This window comes from Dipodomys spectabilis, unplaced genomic scaffold (genome assembly GCF_019054845.1).
Source record: "Dipodomys spectabilis isolate Male_0828 unplaced genomic scaffold, ASM1905484v1 ptg000001l, whole genome shotgun sequence".
Taxonomy (NCBI): domain Eukaryota; kingdom Metazoa; phylum Chordata; class Mammalia; order Rodentia; family Heteromyidae; genus Dipodomys; species Dipodomys spectabilis.
The window spans coordinates 21,002,788-21,026,237 of record NW_024870678.1 but is presented as its reverse complement, the minus strand read 5'-3'; positions in this window follow the sequence as shown (position 1 = coordinate 21,026,237).

The window sequence follows — 23,450 nt, the reverse complement described above, 5'->3', positions numbered from 1 at the left end:
TGAACTAAATTAGGTAACTTAATTTATCATGAAGATACATGCCTCTTTGCTAAGTAAATATAGAGTTTTTAAAGTAAACAATCACATTTTCTTGCTTTATCAATTCCACAGGCACACAGAGTACTGATTTGATGCACTGCTAATTCTGACATTTTTTTTAAATTTTATTTTATATTTTTTTGTGAACATACTGTACAGAGGGGTTACAATTACATGGGCAGGATAATGCGTGCATTTCTTATCAAGCATTGCAGCCTCCTTTGTTTACCCTTCATATCCCTTCTCAGCCTCCCCCCCACCCCCCACCCAATCCTCCCACCCTCCCACTCCCCCCCCCCCGTAATTCTGACATTTAACATATGCTTTGTATTTAATTGTTTGACTAATAAAAATATCAACCTACAACCTATTACTTGCACCAGAAAGTAATATGTGATTTATTTATAAATGTTTCTAACAGGCATTGCATTAATATATATTTTTTTCCTTTGGGGTATACACTTGTATTTTTATCTCTAACAAAGTCCTTCATTATTCTGGAAGAAAGTTAAGGACACCTCAGGTAAAACACAATAAAGTTAAATATTATAGTCATGTTATACTCTAGCCCTGCATTTGAACTAGAGAAGCAATCCCAAAATCTAAACAATGTTTTTTATTACTTAGTTTAAGTGGTATTGTTGAAACACTTAACTGTTTAAATATGTCATTGATATTACTGCAAACACTAGTCAGTTCTAATGTAGATATTGTTTTTGTGCACTTGAATAATGGTCTTTGGCTGCCTACATTCCACTCTATGTTAGGGAAGGTGAATTCTGAAGTGACTCTGGGTTAAATACATATAAGTATATGGTAGTTTAAAAGTCTGAAAAATGTAACTTGTATATGAACCAATGTCATATCTGTGAAACAGGATTTTTTATATTAGGGATAAGCTCAACATTTTTTGGGTATTTTTACACTATGAATAACACATTAGGATTTGCTAGGATTGACAATGCAGTTATACAAGACCCTGGATTGTTAGACATTTTCTTTTCTCCCCATCTGAGTCATGTTAGGTCACCTGTCCAAGTATGAAATGACTTTAAACTACTGGGCTATTTTTCCTCTAATCTCTTTCAGATTTTAGTATAATAGTCCAAGTGGCTTAAATCCAAACTCTGTGAGGATGAAAAATGAAACTGAAAAATAAACACTTTAGACATTAAAAATATTTTCTATTTTCAATATTTTTTTCTTTTTCTTTCTTTCTTTCTTTCTTTTTTTTTGTTTGTCGGTCATGGGGCTTGAACCCTGAGCCTGGGTTCTGTCCCTCAGCTCTTCAGCTCAAGGTTAGCACTCTACCACTTGAGCCCCAGTGCCACTTCCGGTGTTCTGAGTGGTTTATTGGAGGTAATAGTGTCACAGGCTTTCTTGCCCAAGATGGCTTTGAACCATGATCCCCAGATTTCACCTCCTGAGTAGATAAGATTACAGGCACGAGCCACCGGCACCCAGCTATTTTCAATAATTTTTTAAGCATCTGGAACTTTAAGGTTTAGGTATGAGCTTTAAATTTAGGTTTACATTCTCCAATAAGAAATCTATGTTCTTTATTTTCTTTCATGTAAAATCATAGTACTTATGAAACACAAATTTCCAATTGGAGAAAGTAAATTAAATGTTCCATTATAAAATGCATGTCAAGAGAGCTTAAGAGTGAAGGGAATATTGCTTACAAACAATAGAAAGTCTGTAATAATGAATTTTGCATAGATTCCAATTGTACAAGAAGAGCTGTAATTTTTAAAATTATATTTATGTCATCTTTAAGTAGCTGTATAAAACAGTACCATTCAACAAATCACTTTGTAAGGACAATGAATCTTGATCAATATCACCCCTTTCACCATTTCCTCCAGCCCTCCCAACCTACCCCTCCCCTTAGAGCTGTATGTTTTGTAATTTGTAATTTTATTTTATTTATTTATTTTTTTGGGTCCGGTCGTGGGGCCGGAACTCTGGGCCTGGGCGCTGTCCCTCAGCTCTTCAGCTCAAGACTAGCACTCTACCACTTGAGCCACAGCGCCACTTCTGGCTTTTTCTTTTTGCTTATGTGGTGCTGAGGAATCGAACCCAGGGCCTTGAGCATGCAAGGCAAGCGCTCTACCACTGAGCCACCTTCCCAGCCCCAATTTTATTGTTATTATAAAGGTGATGTATGGATGCTTGCAGTTACATAAGTCCATTAATGAGTACATTTCTTTTTGGACAATGTCAGTCCTTCCCTTGCAATTGCCCAGTTTTTCTCTGGTCCCCACCATAAGTTGTAGAGTTCATTTACAAGATCATGTCTAGTGAGTTCCACTGCTGTTTTTGTTCATTCATTTCTGGAACCCCCTCCCCCATACCTTTGTAAAGACAGAGAAATGAACAAACAAGACAGAAAGAAAACAAAAACCAGCAGCAAAGAAAAAACAACAACACTGTTTCCATTGCCAGAGTTCATTTCAACACAGAGCTGTAATTTTGATGGATAGCATACCTTCATGCAGCATCGCTAACTGCTAACTCAAAAACCAAGTGTAGCCATGGCATGTTCTTGAACACTACCTGGATAATAAAAGATATTAATATCTAACCCAAACAATTTCACTATGGGTTATTTTTACAGTTTTGGTTTAAAGAAAATGAATAGTGAAGTTAATTAGCAATGCTATTTCAGTTGCAACTTTTATTATTAAAATTAGCTTAAAACTTTAATATTATATTAAAATAAAGACCTCTTAAAATCAAACAATTCCTGATGAATAAAAATCCTTTTTTATTTTTTACCTTCTCTTCCAATGTTTTTCAGGAGAAACTTTATTACTTTTCTGTTATGTGTCTCATGAGTCCAGTATATATAGAAATAAAAAAGATATGTCAGAATGTGAAAATATAATCTTACCTTACAGGCTGGGAGAAGATGGAAAAGTCAGAGTGACAAGCTTGGTTCCACTGAAGTGAGTTGGGTTTCTGTATTAAATTTGACTGAAGATGGCTTACCTAATGTAGATAGGAATTTGTGACATTTTTCTTTGGACTATGTCTCATCCTATGTGAACATTAGGTTCAGAGATTTAGAACTCCATCATCTAGAAGAATTATAGGGCAGAATTTCTAGGTCCAGATCTTGAGTAGTATTCTTGATTGGCAGAACTAAAACATAAAGATGCAAATCATCTGCTCCCTGTACCCAATACATAAGGTGAAATAGGCATTATAGAACTATCAGATGGAGTAAAAAATGGGGACACAGAAGGTATAGAAATGATAGGTCTAAGCTGGGCGCCAGAGGCTCATGCCTGTAATCCTAGCTACACAGGAGGCTGAGATCTGAGAACCATGGTTCAAAGCCATTTGGAGCAGGAAAGTCCATGAGACTCTTATCTCCAATAAACCACTAGAAAACTGAAAGTGGTGCTGTGGCTCAAGCAGTAGAGTGCTTGCCTTGAGCTGAAGAGCGCAGGGACAGCGCCCAAGCCTAGAGTTCAAGTCCCACAACCTACCAAAAAAAAAAAAGAAAGAAAGAAATGACAGGTCTATAGCTTATCTGAAATATTGCATATTTTAAGTTAAGCATCAATACTGCCCCCTGGACCGAACTGTCCATGATTTTGCACCCAGAAGCAGTTAGAAGCAGCCCACATTTGATCTTTCCAATATGGTGGTTGTAGGACAGCTGGGGTTTCATGGAGGTTGACTTCTTCCACAGATCGTCTCAAGGAGAGCATTTCAAAGCTGAATAACCTCTTCTGACTTAGCCTTGAAATAACATTACTTATACTTGATTGCTCAATGTGGTATAAGTATGAATCTTTCTGGTTTGAAAAGATTGGGGCATACATTCTACCTTTTGATGGACATGTCAAGGCATTCTGGGAGTCATGTAGTAAATGTAGCACAGTAGGATAAGCCTATCAGCAAATGACTGATCATCTGCTCATTTACTAATTTGACAGTAGAGCAAACTTCACTTGAACAATGTCTTTCATACCACAGTGATTAAATTACTCCTGAAGTTGGTCCAAGTGTAGTTACTATAGCAGTTTCTCTTTTCCTCTAACCACAGGACTGCAAAAAAAAAAGTTGGCTGTAAAATACCAGGCTCAGCATCTTGGCAAAAGAAAACAGAGCCCTCAACAAGGCCTATCTGGTGACAAGAACAAATTTCAGAACTTTATCTCTCAATGTAGACATGTGGTTTACCCAATCTCTTTCCTTAGTTTATTGAAGAACTGCAAGGACACACCTAGACTGTGCCAGTTTTTTGGGCTGTGTGTGTGTGTGTGTGTGTGTGTGTGTGTGTGTGTGTGTGTGTGTGTGTGGGTGGGTGTGGGTGTGAGAGAGAGAGAGAGAGCGCACGTGTGTGTGCATATATGTGGTTTTCATACTGATGATGGGATTTCAGACAGCAACTCTAAGATAGCTGTGGCTTGACTAAGAAGGAATAGTTCTGTATGCTACAAAGATAAGTAAGCGAAATCAGAAGAATGTAGATCAGGGCTTCCTTGCTGGGAAAATGACTGGGGCCCACTGTACACAGACATCAAGACTGTCATTAAATACAGAGGTGACACATGAGTCACTCACAGGGGTGGGAGATGTGGTTTTCAGATCAGACTGAAAATGCTTTTGTAGTTCTGGGCCAACTTGAGCACTTTCTCATTGCAGTGGCTAGCATCACTGTTGCTTAGATTGGCATGTCACCCTCACACAGAGGGTAGACCTAAAGAACAGCCAGCATGTACAATTATTAAGTTAATGTGATAGGGAAGGAATCCAAAATGCTTAACATTATTTTATTTAAGATGAAGATAAAAAGAATCAGAGTTCCCTCACCATTAATCTTCTCATACTCTTATCTTTATCTTGGCCCGTCATCCTTTCTTGGTGGTCTGGTGACTTCTCTCTCCTCTGTTGGCTCTCCTCCAAATCACTTCCATCGGGATGCTGGATGTTTTAATTTCTTCCTCTATTATTGCACTCCTTTCCCCTCCCCCCTCTGATAAAACTTTCTTCTTCAAATCCAACTTGAAGGGAGGGTGTAGATTTTCCCTCTTCCCCAATCCTGGGGCTAGAAGATTGCCAGCTCTCTTCTAGCATTCTCATTTGGCCTTTCTCCCATAGTGGCATTAGTCTTCAGTTCCTCCATCTCTGAATTCATTTTTTGTCTTAAGTCCCAGTAGATGGCTCTGAAATCCCCCCTCTTCACAGCCTCTCTGTATTAGTTCCTTCCCTTTGCCCACCCTCTCAGGATTGGCATTCTCTTAACACGTTTTCTGTTTAAACTATGCATACTATCACCAGCTTTCTTCGTCTCCCCACCTGCTACTTCTCTAATTAGTTATGTTTTTTCTTTAGTTATTCTCTGAGGTAATAGCATATCTGTACATTTGAACACCAATGCTTAATGACTAACCACACATGGATGATGCTACCTCTAAAATGTTTCTCAGTTGATTCTCTATTGTAAGTGCCATTGTCTTAGTTTAGATATCATCTTCTCTAAAGTGGTCTGGGGAATATCTTACCTTATTTCACTCACTTGGAGCCCTTGTATTACGAATCCAAGAACATCCTCTTTCCTCTCCTCCCTTCCTCTCCTTTCTTTTGTCTGCCCTTCCCTTCTCCTTCCCTTCCCTCTCTTCTCCTTTTCTCCTCACCCTTCTCCACCAGTGGCCCATATCTGTATGTCTGTAACATTAACTACTCTGAACATAGAGATTGAGAGAATTGTAGTTCAAGGCTAGACTGGGAAAAAACTAATAGAGACTTCACCTCAACTTATTAAAGAAAGAAAGGAGCTAGACTTGTCATCTAGTACAGTGGATACTGGAGCTGGGATTGAGTAAAAGAAGTTTGTGTGAACACACGCATTGTAATATCATGATAGTAGGTATGATTGATATTGATGATGGCTATGAAGTAATGAACAGGCAGGTAGGATAGAAGGTGTGAATGTGCTGGTCAAAGGGTAATTTATGTTCCAAGCAGAGTGTTGCTAGACAATATGAGAGTTTATTACTCTACTAAGAGTGATATGTAGGGGCTGGAATGGTGGCTCAGTGGTAGAGTGATTGCCTAGCATGCATGAGGCACTGGGTTTGATTCCTCAGCACCACATAATCAGAAAAACCTGGAAATGGTGCTGTGGCTGAAGTGGTAGAGCTCTAGCCAAAAAGAGTGATGTGTAATTTAAAACAGGATTTTTTAATTTCTATAATCCCCCATGTAATACTTTCAGACTTTGGGGAATTAACACTACTTAAATAAAATTTAGAGATAAGGAAGTTACTACTGTTTATGGACCTAGGGATAAGGAAAAGATTGCTCTCTGCATTTGATATCAGTGGAGTGTGTTATCTGGTGTATTACCTAGTGTTGCCTAGCATGCCTAATGTATTCAGTGAGATCTAAATAAAGATGAATGCAGTAAGACTATTAACCATTTATCTTTATCTATGCTAGCAATATTTCTAAGCATATTAAAAACCAAAATCTATGTTACCAAATATAAGCATTTTACAGTTTAGCCAAACCTTTCAAAGTCTTAAAAGTAGGAAAGTTTATTTTAATGTATTTCTAGAAAGTAAAAATTAGAGATTACAAAGATTTTTAAGTCTTTCATATCTTCTGAAGAATCAATACTTGAGCCAGGTGCAAGTGGCTCATGCCTGTAATCCTACTCAAGAGGATAAGATCTGAGGATAGTGATTCAAGGCCAGCAAGAATGTATGTGAGAATCTCATCTCTATTAGTAATCAAATAGCTGGGAGTAGAGCTGTGGCTCAAGTGGTAGAGTACCATCCCTGAAGGAGAAAGCTAAGTGACAGCATTAGCACACAGAAAGGACCCCACTTCCCCCCACCAAACCCTACGTACTAACACTAAGTTAAAATGTATAATTTTACTTTGCATTCTTTTGTTCCAGGTGGGTAATATTAAAACAAAGCTATGGAAATGTTAAACACAGGTAATTTCTTTTAGAAATATAAAACAAAACTTGAAGATCAAGCAGGTGATATTTCTTGTGTGGGGAAAATCTTATAACTTGTAAAAATGGGATACTTCTACAATAGGCCAAGAACGCCTGGAATTTGAGTGTGGGATTTTTTAAGAACATTCTAGTCCAAATCCCTGGCTGTAAAATGAGCTCAATAAGGCCCAGCAGAGGAAGTGATTAATTATAATCATGGACAAAGCAAGGTTAGAGCTAGTGACCATCCCTAACAACTTTGATTCTTCTTTGCTCTCACTGTTGCTGTGAAGTGAAATGCATGCTTTATTAACAATGAAGGGACAAAGCCAATTTGCTGAAATGAGAGGAGCATTGGCAACCAGCGTGTGGTTTGTTAAGAAAGGAGGGCCTATTTGTGCTTCTATCCCCTTCCTGCAAATGAGTCCACTGAGATACATACTGTGGAGTTAGAGGTGTAAAATGTGGTAAGTATCCCCCAAATATGGGTTCATCCTTTAGCACAATGAAACAAGAAACAAAACTTAGGAAGACACAATTAGGAAGGATGTGCTTATCTAAGCTTTTCCCAGATTAAATATAACCTTGCATGTTAGTCAAAGATGACCAGAGCCAGTAATACTTTGGTTGATTGCAGAGGAAATTCAGACAAGTCAATTAAGGAGAAATTCTTGCTTAAGAATTATCTTTATGGCTTGTCATTATAAATGATTCTATATTCTCTATTTATAAAATAAAAATTCTTATTCATAGACTTTTCACTCCTTTTCATGCTCAAGTCTTTACTTTTCCTCTGGAGGACAGATAGATCTGCTTTTGCTCAAAGAGTTTTGAAAATTTCCAGAACCAGGTCCCTGCCTTTCTCCCACTAGTACTTCTCCAAAGCTGAAGTATCCGGCTCAAGTGTTGTTTTTTTTTTCTGTAAAGAAAATCCTTTGATTTGTCTTGCATCTGGCCAACTTCCAGCTTTGCTACATGATGATTAAGTGTGCTTTTACCCCTGCCCCTCCAAAAAAAATTCAGAAAGACTTAAATTATTCTCTTAAAGCAGAAAGTGTTATCAGACTTCATATACAACTGAAGCCCAGATAGTGACGAGCCTTTTCTACCTCCATAGAGAGAGTGCTACAAGAGAGCAATCAACCACTCAGAAGAGACTCAGATCTAAAACACAGAAGGGTGACGCAAATTGCTGATGCCTTTACAAGTACCCCCTGCTGCTCTATCTCATATCATTTCCTGTCTGCTCCCCTGGCCTTTCACAATATCCAGATATTACGTGTGTTTTCATTATGCCATGGTCCTACACTCATGAGTTGTAACAAATTGATGTCATTCAGTCGGTATCACTTGTAACAAGAACAAGGACACTAAAAACATCTTCAAAGATGGTTAGAGTGAAAAGATGAAGTGAAGTGTAAAGTAGGAGAGATAGAGAGAGTCTATTTGAACTTGGGAGTTAATAAAACCCACATTGCTTTAGAGTGAATATTATTTCATGAACCCAATTGTAAGTAACCCAGGACTGCCTATGCTTAGTTGTACCACATTTTAAGTAGTTTCTTATAGAGATTTAAAAAAAAATCCCAATATTTCTCAAATCTGCCAAATCATAACAATTTCTTGCCTTCTCCTTAGCCTCAACCCTTAAATTTAAGCTTAAAAAAAACCTAGTGTCACCTTCTGGACCCCAGTGGTGAAGAGAACCTTCCTAAATCTTGATCACAACGCAGTGAAAACCAATCCCCAAGCCCTTTGCATGCAGTTCTAACTTTCCTTTTTATTTGAAATCTGCCTAAATCTGATAGTAGGGTTATGAAGCTGGTAACTGAGACGTGTTTGATTCAGTTATTGTTATTTACCCAAATAATATTTGGCCCCAAATAAGATTCATTCAGTCATTTCTTTACTGGTCTAATATGCACCAGCTGGGTAGGGATGTAAAACGAATAAGATGGATATGGTCTGACATATGGAAACTTAAGATCTGTTTGGGAATGCAAATAAGTAAACAGGCAATCACATCTCTAAGTGCTAGGGAAGAGCAAGAATAGTAACCAAGAGAGGATGCATAACCCAGCTGTTAACAGCATGGAACACTTCCCAGAAAAGGTAGCAGGTAAGCTGAAAGTCCAAAAACCTGAATTGGGGTCAGCCAAGTGAAAGCAGGAAAAATAGAGTCTGTCACATGAAGAAAATAGCACACATGGAAGTACAGAGGAAGGCCTGAGATATTCAAGGGAAGTCCACACTAGCAGATGGCAAAGCATGTGTGGTTTGTAGGTAATGGTGAAGCTGGGAGCTGGAGTAGCACAGTAAGTAGAGGCTGCAAAGGGTTTGCCCATCACACCACCAGTTTGAACTTCAACTTCAGTGTACTGGAAAGCCTGCAAAACAGAATGACATGATTGGATTTCTATTTGTAAAAAGATCACACAAGCTGGACCCCAGTGCCTCATGTCTGTAATCCTAGCTACTCAGAAGGCTGAGATCTGAGGCTCGCAGTTTGAAGGTAGGCTGGGAAGGTGGTTATCTCCATTAACCACTGAAAAGCCAGAAATGGAGCTGTGGCTCAAGTGGTAGATCACCAGCCTTGAGCTTTAGGGACAGTGCCTAGGTAGTTAGAGGAAGGAGAATGGATTGGCGGGGGACACTTTGGAGACCACTGCAACAGGCACAAAGCAGAAATTTTTCTTAGTTCAGTAGCATACAACAGTGAGTTGACCAGAGATTTAGGAAGTGGAAATGAGGGAGTTGGTGTTTAGTGAGATAGTGGGAAAGATAGAGTGGAAGGACGAGGACATGATTTCTGTTTTTAGCTGATTAACTCCATGAATGTGATGCCTTCTGTGGAGCTAGCAAAAGACAAACATTGAGTTCTCACGGCTCCCTATGATCAGCATAAATCCTTGGCAAGTATTCCTTTTCTCCGCTCCCCATCACACCTAGTCTTGTCTTTCTCCTGTTCCCTTATTTTCTGGTAGGAGATGGCCACAAGAAAATGACTCTCAGTGTTATCAGATTTTAGAAGGGTTTAGCTTTTCTCTTATGGAAAACTTTGTCTCATAATCTCATGCTTTTTTTCTACTTATTTCCATGTCAGAAATGCTCTCTACCCCTTATTTTCCAGGCATAAGTTTGTCTCTCTTTTGGAGTGAGATTATCTCTGATCCCTTGAGTGTACTGAGCGTAATTACTCCCAGCTCCCATGTGGGAAATTTTGGGGGACTTCTACAGCACTTTGTTCATAGCACCATAGCAGAACTTAGTGCCTGACACATTGTCTCTCTTCTTTCCTTAGCCTACCATCACCTCATCCAGATTATTATCACCTCCTTGCAGGCAGAGATTCAAATTACTATTGTCATGAACAAATAGACATTAAAAATTAGGTGTTCAAGGGGCTGGGAAGGTGGCTCAGTGGTAGAGCGCTTGCCTTGCATGCCTAAGGCCCTGGGTTCGATTCCTCAGCACCACATAAGCAAAAAGAAAAAATAAGCTGGTAGTGGCTCTATGGCTCAAGTGGTACAGCGCTAGCCTTGAGCTGAAAAGCTGAGGGACAGCACCCAGGCCCAGAGTTCAGGCCCCACGACCGGACCCCCCCCCCCCAAAATTAAGTGTTCAAGAGGAGTGAACAGTATCAACGAACTAACCAAATGCTTTTCGTTACAAATTACTTCTAGTGCCCACCTTCTTCAAAACCATTTCCTCAATTAACTCTATCCATTAGCCAGTTTATTAACATATATTTGAACCTTTCTTGCAATAATTAGCCTGTTATATAACTAATTAAGCCAAGTCAGTGGAAATTCAAGTTTTTTTTTTAAACGAGATGTTATTCTACATAGGAACAAACTAATGTTTAGTGAGCACAATGCTAACTAGATACTGTGTGTGTATGTGTGTAATTTGTTGAGGTTGCTAAATCTGTTTGAAAAGAAAGCAGGGTATATGAAATACATTACATTGGTCTGTGTATTTGCCTTTAGCAATGATCTTGTAAAAGTTCTTGCTTTAAGTTAATATATCAGCTAATTTTTTCTTGTACAATGCTTCTTACTCTAGTGAAAAATCTCTGTTTTGTGCTTATTAGACCTTCAGGAAATATCTTAACAACTCTAGCCCTACCCTCTTGATTTGGAAATATGGGCGAAACTGTCTAATCTCTGAAGTTATGTCTACAAAGAGCCATGAGCTAGCTTCTGGAAGGAGAAAAAGGTCAAGAGTGATCATTTCCCATTAGTGTAGAAAGCTTTGAAAGTCCTCTCATCTTTTTGCTATTACCAGTGTTCTATGTCTCAGGACCCAAAGCGAATATTTGAAAAACTAACGAAAAATGAAGAGCTTATTCAAGGCAGACTAAACAACTGTGTTTAGAAATGGCGAGGGACTTTAGTGATACATGTGTCTAGAGGTATAGGCTTATGACCTTGAATTATGCAGTGCCCTGCTTCCTGGAAGTAGCATTTATGAAAAAAAGTATGGCATAAACCCCTTCTTTACTTTCTGCCTTTCCTCCTGTCCTTTCTGTCCCTCTCTCCCTTTTGCTTTTGCCATTTTTCTCCCTTCACTTCCTGCCCTTCCTTTTTTTTCTTTTCTATGTAGGAATGTTTTTTTTTTTTCTTATTGCATAACAGACCCGTGGAAAGCTTTGACTTTGGATCTCAGAGTATTGCTCATCTTTTCTTGGTATCACTTGTGTCACTATGTGTCATCAAATGGACATTCTGGAAAGCTTTTGAGTTAGCTTGTGTTGTGATAACTAACTGGAAGAGGGAGGAAGGTGCTACTTAACTGCACAAAATAAGTGAAAAATAAAATATTTTTGATAGACATTTGAGCTAGACTTGCACTTGCGCTTTTTGGACTTTGAATGGGTTAGTTATTTCCTTCTGGTGCTCCTTTAATATTAGACAATATGAAAGTCATGAAAGTCTTTGAATATTTTGGTCACTCTTGATAATTTAGTTTGCAAAGGACTTTGGAGATGCCTTTGGCTGGTTTACTTTCTACTACTGTTGCTTTAGGAGGCTTTCTTCATAACTTGTCTTTTCTATGTACTCTTCCTTTTCCATATGAACTTAGTCTTCTTGCTTGTCTTTTTCTTGGTTCTATCTTAAGAACTGGCTCATTCCGATTCCATGTCCCCATTCACCAACCCAGCAAGAAGATGCTGAGTGCATCAACTATGTTTTCTGCTGTGACACGTGTCATGGATCCTAAAGTTGAATCTACTCTTAGAAAGAAGAGGATGAAGGACAGATCAAATGAGGCAATGGGTTGACAAAGCCTAGCTGGAATTAATTCATCATTTATTGCATACTTATTATACTTCAGGTGTTGTGATAAGTGTAAGATGGGTGTGATCTCTGCACTTATGACTTGGGTAGTGTAGGTGCAAGAAAGAGATACTCTAAAAGAGAGTTTGGGGCAAGTATGTCTAAGGAACATAGTCTTTGGGGTCTGTGAGAGTTCTTGGGGTGCCTACTCAATTAGAAAGTTGTCTTCAAAACTCATTTGTGATTGCTACTACTTTCCTCTTGTGAGAAGGTGTCAGGGTACATCCCTGATGTACATAAATATCAACCTAGTATGTACAGTATGTGGACTGTGAATGACATGGGTCTTTAGAAGATGAACACATTGCTATAAAAGTGTGAATGTTATCTGAGAGCTCAGAGTATGGTGATATTTAGAAACAGACTGAGGATTCATTTAGGAGCATTAAGCTATTAAGCCTGAGTTACGCATTTTATATTTTATACATTTTACCAGTCAAGTCTCTATTGAGAAAATGGTACTCATCAGATTTGCTTGTTCACTAAACATTTGATGAGTAAATAAGAAGACAGTTGAATAAATTATCATGACTGGATATGTATCAGTCTATTTATTCTAAAGGAGTTCTTACATATTTTTCCATCCTTCTTCTCTCTCTTTTCTGTGGTGCTGAAGATTGTATCCAAGAGCTCATACATAATAGATAAGTGGTCTACCTCTGACCTATACCACCAGTTATTAATTTCTATAGCTTTGAAAGTTAGAGTAGGAAGATGTACTAATTGTTGCCTTTTTACCAATATTATTATCATTATCTCATAGCATCTAATGAGCAACAGTATCAAAGTCTCTGGGAGCCAAAGTCAGGCAAGTATATTTTGCATATTTTGAAAACTATTGAGTATAAGACAGTAATATTTCAAGAGCTTATTTTTCTGCAAAAAAATGACCTATGTGAATGATTCATCCATTTCACAGATTTAACAGATGGTATTTGGAAACATACCCTAGGCTTTGCATAGAAAAACAGTGACAGACTAAAGCTAGAAACTCAGCCATTTGTTTCTTCTTCTTGTGCATAAGCCAATTGCAGACAGGCTGTCTCCAGACTATATTTTCTAATAGCTATAAAGTAGATGAACTCAAAGGACAGTCTAGTGTCTTGCTGTGATTGATATGAAAAAGGACAGGGAAAGAAAAGATTCCTCATTAATGGATTTATACTCTAGTGATAGGGTTAGAGGGTAGAGAGGTCATTCTGAAAAGTAAAGTGAAATATAGAGCATGCACAAAAATTATCTCCTTATCTGACTCAGAGACATGAGGCTGCACGTTATTCTCTGTTCGTTTATTTTTTTTCTCCTAGTTTCCTTTTATTTTTAGATAAATGTGAGTCAGACAGATGAGGCAAGAATAATTTTTAGAAACTCTCTTTGCAAGCTTTTGCTAATAGAGTTTCACTCTTCTTGTACGTTCTGTTGGGAAGTGCTGTTGACTAAAGGAAGAAATCTAGGAGCAAAATATTGACTTAGAGTTTAGGGACAAGTTAGTAAAAACAAAATGCACTAAAAAACTAAAGACACCCTCTTATGTAGATCACAATCAAACACAAATTAAAATGTAACTTAGCAATTAAAATTGGTATCCTCTCTGGATTATTTTAAGAGAAAAGGGGAGGAAGAGAGAAGGAGAAAAAGACAGCATAATGGAAGGCATGTTTTAGTTCAACCTGGAACATGGAATTAGAGTAACTATTTTGATGATCCTGTTTTTGGTGGCAGGACCTTTTTATATAAACAATTACATTTAATTTTCAACGAGGAATTTCGGGCACTGAGAGTTGAAATGTGTCACTCATAGTCTCCAGGATTCACTTCCAGCTTTGTCTTGCTTCTTCTCCTTTCTTGTTATCCAGTTCTCCTAGTTCCTAATGTTGTGGAGGAAGCTGAGTCAGCACATCGTACAGTATTCTATTAGCTTACCATCCAAACACACACATGAGTGAGATGCTGCTTGTTGCTCAGAGTGTAGCAGGTATACTGCAGTACAAAAGAGGCTATGCTCACCTGTGGGGTCAGTGTGGAGTAAGTTGGTCAGTACATTATGAAAGGGGGTGGGGAGGCCAACTAAGTTGGATCTTCCTTATAATCAAGATTTATAGGTGCAGTACCTACAGCAGAGGGAAAAACCTTCACCAAAAAGGCTCGAACTAGCATGATGATGTATCTTTCAGCTTGCTATGTAAATACAGAGTTGCACTTCAGATAAACAGTGAACAATGTACTATTGTAAGTATTTCCCATGTACTTGGTGTTTATTAGTGCAAATTTAAATTTGGTTGGATATATGGTAATTTAATTCACTAATGTGTAGTGCTATGCATTTGGGAGTGTTGAGTTGTGATGTGTAATTTTGTAAGTCCAGGAACACTGGGATGTGTTGACAAAAGTTGATGATTAACCCTTAGAGAACTGGGATTAAACCAGAATTACCCTTCATGACAAATATCTGTTTGTCCTATACATGGAATTATTCCTGTTATTTATCAGCTAAAAATAAAAAAATTAAACAAAACATTGTCTTTACCAAGAGGACTTTTTAGTTCAAATAGTTCTATAACAAAATGACTTACAACAAACATTGGAATAAGCTTCTTGTGTCTCATTATTCACTTTGACATGAAAGAAATGTATGAGAAGAGGAAGAAATGCTTAGTTTAGAGAGAGGGGAAATTAAATAAAGCATGCAGGATAAAACACAGGCACATTTATATCACATTTATAGTATATATGTGTTTCCTGTTTAATTTTTAAGTGGGACCAAAAAGGCAGCTGGAATTGTCCTATCCTATACAAATCCTTTCTGAACTAAAGCTCAGATAGGCTGCTGTGACTCAATATCATGGAATTCTTCCCATAGTCACAGAGGAACCACAGCACACAGACAACTGTGAAGAGCCCAGAGGATGGCAGGTGGCATCTTTACTAGCTGGTCTGAAAAGAAGCTTTGTTAGCAGGATCTGTGCTCGCTGATATCCAGTGTATCTGTGACACAGGATAACCTAGCACATTTTCTGCACTGGTGGTATTGGCTGAACAGAGGCAGCTTCTCATTTCAAGGTAACATTTGGAACATAAAAAGGTTTCTGAGAGCAATGACTGTGGACCAATTTAGACTTTTCTCTCCCTCCTCATTAAATATGTGACTGAGACTTTTGTTTACTTTTCTCCTTGCTCCAGAAAGGATTTAAGGCAGCTCATAAATATGTGCAAGACCTATTGCTCCCCCGCATGGGCTGTTCAAGGGTTTTGATGATTGCACATTTTAAAGCTAAATGCAATGGATTTTTTATATAGTGTGTGCACTCTGTGTGTGTGTGTGTGTGTGTGTGTGTGTGTGTGTGTGTGTGTGTGTGTGCAGAAAGTTACGATAATCATTCCATTTTTAGCAACACTACTATTTCATTGTAGCTAATGAACAAATGACTAATTTCTATGTTAAGTACATACTCTGAAAGCTATTAGACAAAAAATTCCATTTGAGAATTCGCTTTGGATTCATTGTTATTTAATAGGAGATTTTACTGTTGTTTGCTTGAACCTGTTTTTACTCTAGGGAAGGTGAAGGAAAGACAAAAAAATCCCACTGGTAAACACACTCTGAGCTTCATCATTTATACTTTCATAGAAAGAACAGACAAATGACCACAGTAGATATTGATCATAATGAATGGCTTTGGTTTGTTCTGCTTTCCTGCATCAGGTATATGACTGCATCTCTTGTTTACCTTTATTAAAAAGTGTTATTAGGAATCAAGGATGGGGTTCATGAAGAGTTAGTTAAGTTTTTAATCACAGACTATGTGAAATCATGTTTCCTCTGGGGAAAACATTTAAATGTCAGCAACAGTGGTTTAGGGGTTAGGGAAACATGCTTTTGATAGGGAGAATGTAACATATTAGAATGAGTTGCCTTCCTCATGTTACCTTCCATGATTTGGTGACCATTTTGTCATTGGTCAAATGAGCTGAAGTGTTATTGAATTCACAGATTGAATACGTGAGTGAAGCCCATAATGTAAAGTTCAGTAGGAATAAACATATGGCTTTTAAGCTAGGGTCAGAAAACTAACTGGGAAAATAGCTTGCATTGAAAATGGTAGGAAATAATGGTATAAGGCGTTCAAGTAATAGTGAATTTAATATATATATGTGTATGTATATGTACATATATATTTGTTGACAGAGTGGTAGGATCATTATTAATCTAAAAGCATACTTGCTAGGCTGGGGAAGATGTGAGAATTTGATCTGTAGTTCACAGTATGCTAACTGAAACTTCCTCTTTCTCTCTCTTTTCCTCTTCTTCCTTGCCCCTCCCCCTTCAATCTTCCTTTCTTCCTCCTCTTTCTTCTTCCTTTATTCATCCCCATTTTCCTCCTCCTCTTTCTTTTTAGTCTCCCTTTTTGCTTCCTCTTTCCCCTTCTACCTCTACCCTCCTATTCTTCCTTTTCCTTCTTTTTCTTTTTAAATTTATTTATTTATTTATTTTTGCCAGTCCTGGGGCTTGAACTCAGGGCCTGGAAGTCACTGTCCCTGAGCTTCTTTTGCTTAAGGCTAGCACTCTACCACTCGAGCCACTGAGCCACTTCTGGCTTTTTCTGTGTATGTGGTACTAAAGAATCAAACCCAAGGGCTCATGCATGCTAGGCAAGCACTCTAAGCCACATTCCCAGCCTCCTTCTTTTTCTTTTTTTTTAATCTCAAGTTTATGCCTGAGAACCCCATTTTTATTTTAACTACACTAGGTTTGAACTCAGAGTCTTACACTTACTAGATAAATGCTGTACTACTTGGCTAGCCTTCTAGTTCACAATACTCTTTAATTTTTTTTTTTTTTTCTGTTGTGGGGCCTGAACTCTGGGCTTGGGCGCTGTCCCTTAGCTTTTCAGCTAAGGCTAGTGCTCTACTACTGGAGCCACAGTGCCACATCCAGCCTTTTCTGCTTATGTGGTGCTGAGGAATTGAACCCAGAACCTCACGCATGTAAGGTAAGCACTCTACCACTGAGCCACCTTCCCAGCCCTGAGTACCACATTTTTAGAGCACGTTTTCTGCACTAATTGAGAGAGCATCACACTACATGAAAAGAAGAAAAGTTACAAGAGTGGAAAATATTTTAGCAAGAGTAAATAAGAGCTTTATTGTATAAAAATGAAAGAAAAAAGTTGGCTTAATGCTCTCTGATGTTGAGAAGTTTCCTTGTAATGATGGACTTGCCAAGAAATCACGTGGTAGATAGAATGGACTGGGTGCAGCACTATCAACTCTCACTTTCTGGAGAGACCAGGCTACAGAGAGATGATTTACACATTGGATCTAGGAGGAGCTAGAAATTCAAAGTGCTTGTAAATATATTAGAAGTGCTTGAGGTACACATGTTTTCTTATACACATATCTCTTAAGAAGCTTATTTCAGGAAACTTGGTAACATTAAAAAACAAATAGTGGGCTGGGGATGTAGCTCAATGGTAGAGGGCTTGCATGCCATGTGCAAGGCCCCAAGTTCTATCTTCAGCACTGGGGGAAAAATAAATAAAAGCCAAACAAACAAACCAACAAAAAGTACAAATAGAAATCCCTCCAATTTGCTTTTGTGACTCTGTAGACACAGGATCTGGTTGATTCCAGTGGCAGTTCCAATTCTGATGCTCAGATATCTAGGGCATACAGCTTATTGTGTGGTTACGGGATCATCTAGCCTGTATGCAGGACTTTCAATAAAACTGTCCAATCCAAAGATCAAAATGAATCGTACAAAGTACACATGAAGCCCTGACCAAAGCAATTCCTGGGTTTGGGAACATAGATGAATGCAGAGTGTTTGCCAGACATGTAAGGCTCTGGGTTCAGTCTCCAGCATGGCAAAGGAAAAGAAAAGGCATTTACTAAAGTATATTATCTACACAATGTCATTACACTCAGAAGATTTCTGTTGCTTGCATCTGCTTACCATTGTGTCTTTCAACCTTTCAATGTATAATGAAAATTGTCTAGATAAAACAATTTGTCAAGCTCCAGTAGTGGTTCTCTTGTCTATAGGAATATTTAATAATATAAAATATATGATAAAATAAATAAGTCTGCTCTTCTAGTTCTTATTAATAAGATTAATAAAAGTAATGTTCTGAATTTTCAAAATTCTCAATAACAATTTCATTAATTTTTTGCTAGCCACCAGCTGTCTTTGTTCTCATTGTTTCTGACCACAAAGTAACTCTAAGCAGCAAGAGATTTGCTCCAACATTTACCCAGAGCCAACTATGTCAACAATGGAAAGAACTAGTACATTTTGTTTTGAAGATTAAAAAAAAATCCAAGACCTGGAAATTTGTCTATTTAACCCCCAAATTGTCTTGTGTGTAGAAACAGAAGTGAAAATAACTTTCCTTTCTCCCCCTCTCACTTATTTCTAATGTTACCAGGTAAAAGTTAGGGTCACCTCCAGCATCTTTTTAAAAGTATGTTGAACATTAAATTGTGGGCATTACAATAGTGTAAATATTAGTCTGTGAAATCATATCCTGAGATGATTGGGATGTAAGATCTTCACTGAACTTTCTATCACTTGGAGTCAAAATCCTGCTAATAGTTTGGATATATTCCACAATTAAATATTCTTGGTATTAAATTTCCTTTGTATCATGCTCTCTTTTCTTTCTTGATATTTTAATATTATTACAAGGTACATTTAGTTCCAGAATTTTGAGGCCAGTTCAAAAATTCAAGCCAGACTTTTCTAGCCAGGGCTGTTTCAGATTGCTCAGAAAATAAAAATTCACCACCAAAAAAACCAAAACCAAAAACAGGTGGTATGTCGCCAACATGGTATTATTTCTCTCAATAAATGAAAGTCTATTCAATTAGCTTTCCAGGTAAAATGCCCAGCCAGAGCTAATGGAACACATTCTGCACTCACTTTATGTACTGAGATATAAGCCCTCAGGAGTAGGGCATAATGCTGGAGGGGTAGATAATCATGTTGTAAGAACTCAGATCTTCAGCTTTCCAGGAAATGAAAATAGAGCTTGTCCTGTTATTCTGTGTTCCAACAAACTCCTAAACTTGCTTCAATGCATTTCAATTCATTCTATGTTATCTAATTGAGAAGCAAATTTGTACATTCACATCACGGCATTTTGAAGAATGAAGCTTTGCTCAGACACATTATTTTCATAGAGCTATACATACTAAATATACTAAACTAGCTACACATCCTAAAATCTGAACTCATGGAAGATCTTAGGGCCTTCAGGTTGCAGAGGATTAAGTTCTAGCCTAATTGGCTTTCTCAGAAAGCCAGTGGAAAATTAGATATATCCAGGCAATAAATATATCATGTTAAACAAAATTTAAACTAGAGAACAATCAACCTTTTTTTCTTTGTTCTTTCAAAGGAGAAGTAGATTCGACCTCTTAAGAAAAAGATCAAGAGCATTTTATGAGAAATTCAAGGGGAAAAAAGCCTCTTTGGACTGAAATCAAAATGTTATGAATAGTACTTTCTAAGTACTGACACATATCAGCAGTATTTGTAACCATAAGAACAATGTGATAAATTTTAATCACTTGGGACTCCAGCTCTGTGGGAAGTGCTTCCTACACAAACATCATTTATAGATCTCCAGTTATGACCTACGTCTAAAAGACATTTTAATGATAACTGGAGAAAGTAGATAGATTGTCTTCCTCAAGTGTTGAAGTTCCTGCTTGATGTCATCCTCAGCTCTATTTCAGAGCCAAGACTTTCAAAGGTATACTTCAGCCTAACAGTCAGGGTGCAAGACCAAAGGGATGGAACTATCTAAGATAAAATATGCCAGAAACGTACACTCCTCAGGATTTCCTGTGGGAGTCTCACCAAAATAAAGCTATATTAATAAATATAAATTCTGGAACACTATTATCAACAGAAACAGGGTCTTGAAATGTACCCTTGAAATTCTTCTCGTTTCCTCAGGCAGGTCAACTATTTTAGTGCAACTTTGTTAAAAAAAAAAAATAAAAAGCAAGAAAGTAAGACCTCCCTACAGGGACAATTGCTTTAAATTATATTAAAGACTTAAAGTCTCTAATAGACATGTTAGAGGAAGGAGTTTAATTTGTTGGATGCTCTAAATCTTGAGCTCACTCAGGGTCTTTTCATGGCCTCTGACCTTGAAAGTATTTTGAAGAAAGGAAAAACGCACTTTTTCAAAGCCTCTGAACATTAAAAGACATGCAACTGGTCAAATAATTTTTGTTTCCCCTATGGCTTTTTTTGTGGTTGTTGTTTATTTATTTATTTGCAATGTTCAGGATATAATGTAAGGCTTTGGTCATGTTAGGTAAGTATTCTACCATTAACCTACAGGCTCAGCCATCATGTTCTTGTCTTTATCAAATTTTTGGACAGAAACAAAGTTCAGGTGATCCAGGTGGAACAAAAGATGAAAGCAATAACAAGGGAGATGGCTTCTGCTCTTCAATCATAAGGAACTATCACACTCCTTCAGACTTAATCCCAATAATTTGGGGGGAAAATCCTTTGAATACGGTTCAAAGTTGTCTACGGCCATACCACCCTGAACACGCCTGATCTCATCTGAATACAGTTCAAAGTCAAATCAAATGTCCTAGGCCAAAATTTCTCACATGGTAAGAGATGTCAGAATCTGCGTCTTTGACTAAAGACTTTCTCATGGCTTTATGGGCAAGCAAATCATTTGTCATCCATCACAGGAAGATGCCTGCTTGCAGCCATTTTTCTTTTTTGTCATTTGGCTGCAACCAACATGAGGGATGCAGTGACTTCTGGTCTTTCTTCTCTCATCATATCCTAGGTTTCAAGTACTTTTTACTTCATAAAACGTAATTTTCTTTCCACAATTAGTGAAACCGTATGTGCTCCACAGAGTAGTGAGGAGGTCAGTAATGGTTACTTTTACATAAATGCACACAAGTCCAGGGAGACCTCTGTTGCTTTCTAGTTGGTAAAAATTTGACACATTTTTCTTAAAGGAACTTCTTTGATGGAACGGATGAAGTCGTTTTGTATCAAAGAATCACTAAACTCGAAACCAGAAACAGATTTTAGGCTTGGAGAATACTGAATATTATTCTATGATAAACCAGCAGAATATAAGTGTTCAGTATGAAGTTTTGTTTGTAGGCACACAGAAACACCAGGATTTATGTTATGTGCTGTTATTTGTTGTTCTTAAAAAAGGGGTAAGTATAAAGAAGGGGTAAGTGTCTGATATTTTCACTATGCAAATGACTATAGCTCAATTCATTGAACAACTGGTTAAGAAAGCATAGGGTTTTTTTCAGCTTGGTGAAAAATCACCTTGATCAATTGACTAACGAAGTTCATTTAAGTCACAGAATTTTCTCATTATCACTACAGTTATTGTACTAATTGATTTATATTTTTCAAGTTTTAGCAAGGGTTTACTTTAGTATAGCAGGGTTAAAAGAGGGAGAAATGGACAAAAGTGCTACATATTTCCTAATCCCCACACCGGAAATGGGAGTTAAAGACTCTTAGGTCATTTAAAATGACCTTAGAATCTAGATGCTTCTCATTCTTCCTACTCTATCAGTGACTAATTCAGTAACTTCCTAGTCTTCTAATCAAAAACACTGGTTTATTTTTGTTTGTTTTTCTTTCTAGAAACCTACAACTCATAGTTTGCTTTTATTGTTATGAGTTTTAAAAATTCTTTTTCTTTGCTTTTAGTGGAAAGACATGCTAGTAGAAATGTTTTCTTAAATGCTTTTGATTTTCTTTCTTAATCTATTCTTTTAAGAATGCTTGTCTTGTAGAAAATGACCTTATCACGAATGGAGTGTTTGTAGAGCTGCTGAAAATATTGAATGATTAGAAAATAGCAGAAGAATGATACCCAGTACCAACTTCCTTGTTAGGCTAAACGATTATACATTCTGTGGTTAATAAACTAAAGCTTAGCTGTGAGTACTACGTATAGTCCGGAGGCGTGGTTTAGCATGAATATAATAGGTTATCTACTCAAGAGATGTGTTAAACTGTAGAATACTATTAGTCTTTTGGTTTCAACTGAAATAGTAGAGCCTGAGCTTTTCATTCCTTCCTTTTCTATGGCAGTGAATAAAATTTAGACAAAGGATCCTGTATTTGATTCAAACTGACTGTGAATCAGGCAAATTCCAGTGTATGATAAATTGCTTTGCGATATCAATTCACAAGTTATTTATTGCAAATCCTTGTTCAGACTAACAAAGATGGAATGATAATAAACTATCAAACAGAACGAGAGGAAATGAGAAGAAGAAAGAGGTACTGGATAAAGGAAGAGGTTGATGGATAAATGAGACCTCATAACTGACAGAAGTTCATATCTAAGAGTAAGGACTAGCCTATTTATCAATTGCTTTTGGCTCTTTCATTCACACGGGATGTTTATTGTTGAACAGTCAACCCAAACCACATTGGACTTTTGAACTTCCCATTCCAATGGAAGTCCCTGGCAGAGAGAAATCTCAATTTGTACAGAGTTGTGAAGTGATGTAGGATACCACAGACTGTGTTTTGCAGACTTTGAAGCCCAGACCCTTCCCACATATAACACACACATCATTCCAACACTCACAAAGCTTAGCTGTGATGAACAGCTCCACAGAGACAGAAATTATTCAACCAATATCCTATCCCCTGCTTCACCAGAAACCTCCTCCATGAACAAGTCCTTTTGAAGGCCTCTGTGTTTAGGGGAGAGATGTGGCCTCATCTCAAAGGTCAGGAATCAATCAAACTTTGATTATTCACAATATTATTGCCTGGGAACTAGAACTTCAAGCCCTTGTAACCGTGGCAAGGCAAGTGACCAGTTTTCATAATATTCATCTTGAAGTGAGGAATATCTTTTCTTCAGTTCTTTCCAAATTTAATCTATAGTACAATAACATCTGAATTGGTTATAGTTATTGTTTATCATAGATTCCACAATAAATGAAATAAAATTTTACTTATTAAAACAAAAAAGAATTATGACATTACTATCCACAAATGCCTCCTCTTTCAATCTGCTCAGACTGCCCAAAACAAAGCAGAGCTTAACCTTGGGTCAACAGGATTCTATTTT